The following is a 5,759-nucleotide window of genomic DNA, read 5'->3' as shown; positions in this document are numbered from 1 at the left end:
TTGATCAAGTATTTATCATGATTCATCCAGAAAAGTTCAAAAATCAACAAAACTCAAAGTTGCTAAATTAGGGTTTTTTGACCTAAAGTCAACTGAACTTTTACCAGCCATAACTTTCACATGGAACATCATAAATTTTCCATCCAAAGCTCATTTTGAAGGAAATTGAATTCTCTACAAATTTGTCTCTCACATGCCAAGTCTAAAAATGCTTCATTTGAGAGATATGGATCAAAAGATTACAGGTCCTTTTTGAAAGTCAACCAAAAGTAGTTTTCTGTCAAAGCCCATATCATCAAGATAAATCCTCAAATGAAAAAAAGCTTCCAAAGTGGCTTGTAGAGGACATCTTGAGGTTTCCAAAAAGTCCTAGAACTTTTCCATACCTAAAAAATTGAGGGAGATATGCCTTGTCAAAGTTGGTCATTTTTGAGTGAGGTGTATGAAGAAAATAAGAGTCAAAATGGATTTTTTTATAAAGAAGCCCAACTTTTCATGATCCAATCTTGTGGCCCAAGTTATTTAGAAGATCCAATATGAATGCTACGAATTATTGATGATTATTTGATTTTATATGAATTTTATTCATTGAAAAAATCAATTTAATCAAATATCTTGAAGGAAAATAGAAAAAGATTAGATTTGTTTGGTTTCCAATCAAAATCAATCACCATTTAAGTCATAAATCAGATACAAATTTCTGTTAATGAGGATTGGTGAAGAAAGATTAAAATGGATCAATTTTAGAAACATTTAAAATCAATTTCCAATCAATTTGCCAAGGATTAATTCAAAGAGATTTGGTTTTTTTTTGTTGACCTAAATCATTCTACTATAAGTTGAGAAGTTGATCAGATCATAAGGACACGGATTTCTGCAGTGAAGAGCACCATAAAAGCTTCAAATATTCTCAAGAAAAGTGAGAAGTGACATTGGAGTTAGAGGAAGAATTAAGGCATTCCACGCATCCAGAAAGATTCCTTGAGGCAGTCTGAAGCTGTTTGGATACTTACACGCGTGCAACACCCCCAGAATCATCTCCTTTAAGCCCTGGTTTGTACCACTTTAAATTTGTTCGATTGCATTATTTCATGCATCATGAATGGATTTCATTCATATATTTGTGTTTGTTGTAATGTTGTGAATAATTCTGGACGTTTAAGTGCTATTATATGCACGAATAAAGAATCTGCCATTGTTAGGGTTTTTAGTTCCAAATTAGGGTTTCGTATTACAGGTAAAATTGGAACGAATTGAGACCATTATCGTGTTCAGAAAGATGAATGTAATCGATCTATGGTCTCGCAAAGAATTTCTTTTGCGTTTTGCTGCTATTCGTAAGTTTCAGGATCTATGGCAACGCTTTTGTGCCGTCACTACAAACCCTGGTTCGCTAAAACGACGGAGGGAGGAAGGGGGCGATGGCGTGGCACCCTCTCATTGGGTCGTTCACGCGCGTGTTTGGATTTAAATCCAATTGGATCTGGTGCGTCTCACTCACATCCCCACGATGTGCCTGTCTCGTCTCAACCTTCGGATCATCTTCCAAACGCATCCAATGCCTTTAAGCTCGCAGGTGTATCATGGACTCCCCTAGCCTTACCACACAAGATCACTGCGCCAGGTTTTTTATAATTTTTTTTATTTTTATTTTATTTTATTTTGTTTAATGTTAATTGTTTTAATAGTTTTTTTTAAACTAATTCCTTTTTTATTACCCTTTTTTTATTCAAATTTTTTTTCTTTTCTTCTTTAAAAATAATAAAAATATTTTTTTTATTTACTAATTTAATTTAGATAATTAATTTAGTTAATGATTAAATAATTAGATTAATTTAGTTTAATAATTAGAAAAATTAATTTTAACTAATTAATCTAGATTAATAATTAATTTTTTTTAGGATTTAACTAATTAATTTAAATTAGGTTTAATAATTAGGTTAATTTAAATTAGGTTTAATAATTAGGTTAATTTAAATAGGTTAAATAATCAGGGTTAATTTAATTAGGATTAGTCGGATTAAAATTAATTAGGTTAAAAACCAATAATTAATTTTTAGGGTTTGTCTAGCCTCGATTATTTTAGAAACCCTAGTAGCCATAAGAGTCTTAGGTAGGCGTTGTCCATTAACTATAGGTCTAGGTTTCTTGACCCTAAACCTTTTTAAGCCACTAATCTGTTTTCAAATTGTTTTTTTTTTGTTTTGTTAACCTTGTTTTCTAACCTTGATTTATTTCCTGCCAATTATTTTTTTTGCCTCTTTATTATTATTTCTTGATTGCTTCGCAGGGTTACAATATGTATTTTCTTGTGGTTTGCCCACGAGTTTGTTTTTTGCCTTATCATTGCAGGGTATAATCTACTTAATTATTTCTTGTGGTTTGCCCATAATTTGTTTTGCCTTATTATGTAATTGCTCACAGGTTGTAATAGTTAATTAGGGTTTTATTTTGCTGCCTTGTTTTCTGTATGATTAATTGCGTGGTTAGTAATTTAGGGCGTGAAAACCTTGAATTGAATTTAGAATCATTAATTACAAGATAATATATCTGAATTAACCACATGATTGTGCACCCACACACCTTTAATGGTAGCCCTTCTTGTTGTCTGTTGCCTGTTGCCTTATGAATTTAAAAATAGTCAAGTCCCTCGGATACGAGGATGCCTTAGCAAATGTTGTCCTCAGTTCATTATCATCACTGAAGATCATGAGTCCCTTCGATGTTGCCTCCGGTTATATGATCTTGTCCCTCAAGGTTGCCTACGATATGATGATTGTAACACCCTTCTAAACCCCCGCGGAAAAATATAATATATTCAGAGTAATAACACATCAAGGATGCTACAATTATTAAATAAATAAAAAACATCAAGTCGATTGTCATGCTTTATTAGAAATTAACCAATATCAAACATGTGTTTAGCACAGCGGAACTTAATTCAGCAGTATTAGGAAACATCTCCACACCAATACTCAATACATAAATCCATAGCCAAAATGGCAACAATGTATAACAAGTAACGCTAAGACTAATCGATCCCAGTGTTACAAATCAGAGCATGACTCGACACGAACTACGGGCTAGCCTACAAGCTATCTTCACCCAATCAAGACGCCGCTACATCCTTAATCTGAAATCATCAAAGTAAGGGTGAGTTTCATTCGAATTAATAACCATTATGCAGTCATAAGCAATAAAATCTCATAGCAATTATCATCCACTCAAACATACATATAATCGGAGTCATCACAACAAGCAAACATCAATTCAACAATATTGGCCATTAGCCCACAACTCATCAATTTCATCAATGATCAAGTTATATTAACAACAACTCCTTAATACATCAATCACATAAACACACCAAGGCATAACACTGGATTTCATCCAATCATGTTATAACCAATGCATAGGATTCAACTGACACTATGCATGTGGTACCAAAATTCGTGAATCACATTCACAGGACTTCTCTCTTTGATATTGCCCTCTAGTCGCTCACACCCCACATGGGCACACGACTACCGCCTCATCGCTCACACCCCACATGGGCACACGATGACTTCCCGCTAATCTCCGCACAATGGGAATTAGCCTTCCAATGCAAATGATTTATGAATAATGCACACATGACACATACTTATATCATCACCAATCCGATGCTTAACATCGCTTCATTTCATCTCACCAACATCATCACAACAAGTATGTACATGTCCAAGCATCATTCAATCATTCACACACATTCATCAAAAATCAACATATTAATATTAACAACATATTAATATTCACAAATCAGCAATCCTCATCACAATCATGCATCGTTACATCTATCATCATTACACACAATGTAATAAGTTGCCAAAATCACCCAACAGTATAATCACAAAAACATGTATTATTTACGACATGTCATATAACAACATCACTCATTGGATATCATAATCCCATCACCAACATAAATACATGCACCAATAGTCATATATATAAGCACATATACATACACCATATTTCCATTCATCAACAATTTAAATCGAGTTTTAAAAATAAAGTCGGCCACTGCCCATTTTATCACTTTATCAAATAAAGCATCTAATTAGCTTCGCAACGCCCAAAACGGCACATAAATCGGATACTCGGATCAAAAGTTATGGGTTTTTAAAGATAAAACATTTTTAGAAAAATGCTGCAGAACCCGGGTTGTCCCTACATGGGAACCGGTTCCTGGCTGCTTCCCAAAACACGCCTCTGATTTTTACTATGGGGAACCGGGTTGTCCCACATGGGAACCGGTTCCTACGTACCTGCACAGCCAAATTCACCATTTTGACAGCATTTACCCTATCCCATTTCCCCAATTTCATGTACATACGAACATGGCACACAAATACCATCAATTTTCACATAATCACACATTTCAGACAAGTTTTATCCAAGTATTAACAGCATATATCATGAGTATTAACAGAATCATGTAATTCATACAAATTCATCAAAACCTAACAAATTCCCAAACCCGACACGTACGATTGAATTAGACAATAATCCTAATCAATCATACTACCTACAATCGCATAAGGATCACTAACCCGAAGAATCCCCCCTTACCTCAGAGTCGAATCTTCTAAGGTCTTCTTCCCCTTTGGCTCTTCTCTCTTTCCCGTGTTCTTCCTTTCTCAGAGTCTGTCTCCTTTTCTTCTCCTCCTTTTTTCCAATTTCTTTTATTTTATGAAAACTAAAATAAAATATTATAATGGGCTTGCTTAGCTAACACCCCCTTACTGCTAACCACCACTCTAGGCCCAATGCCAATATTTCATCATTTTCCAAATAATTCCCAAAAATTATTAATTCTAATAATTTAATTAAAAATAATAATTAAATTAATAAACAAGAATTAACGGGGTGTTACAATGATGATAGTCTCTTTCAATTGTTGAGGTATCCTCATTGGTTGCCTAAAATGACTATTTTATCCTTCCCTTAGACTACCTGCCCTATTTATGGCAGGGTCAGTCTTATGGCGAAAGATAACCTCGATGACCCTTTACATCCAATAAAATGACTTCCTACCCTCTTATGGTATGGATAGCCCTAAAAAGCTAAAAGAACAGAAACTTTTAATTTTATGGCAATTGCTTCTAATTGCTTGCTCTGGTTTAAATTCAAACTTTCCTTTTTTCAAAAACCTTCAAAAAGGCTACGCTTATTTTACAAGCTAAAGTCCTTAACACTTTCAAACATTTCAAAGTGAGCTAAGCAATTAAGAGCCCATGGATAACCATAGATATAAAGGGTGCTTTAAACCTTCCCTTTGTATAATTTACCCCCCAAACTCAATCTCTTTCAAAAAGGTTTTTTTCTGTTCTTTTAGCCTTTCTATAAATTGGATAAAATAAAAGTCGGTGGCGACTCTTGCTTAACCGCAACATTTCTTTAAAGTTAGTTCTCCCACCGTATTACACAAATCTTCACCTTTAAATTTGTTTAGACAATTTCATGTGGTCTTTTAGTTTGTATTTATTAATAGTTGTGTGTTTGTCTTTGAGCTTATTTTGAGTAGCTTGAGGAATTTGAGGTGATTTTCCAAGTTTGATCGTTTCAACTTGCGAGTGTATGGTAATGATTTTGTTAAAATTTTGTACACGTTCAAGGTATGTGTTTATCGCTTTCTATACTATAGCATATTCATGTTATTTAGGCTTTTTACAATTTCTATGTCATTCATTCTTTTGTATACTTGTTCGTTTGTGAAT

This window comes from Vicia villosa, linkage group LG1 (assembly GCF_029867415.1).
Source record: "Vicia villosa cultivar HV-30 ecotype Madison, WI linkage group LG1, Vvil1.0, whole genome shotgun sequence".
Classification (NCBI taxonomy): Eukaryota; Viridiplantae; Streptophyta; class Magnoliopsida; order Fabales; family Fabaceae; genus Vicia; species Vicia villosa.
Note: the sequence above shows the minus strand (reverse complement) of the source record.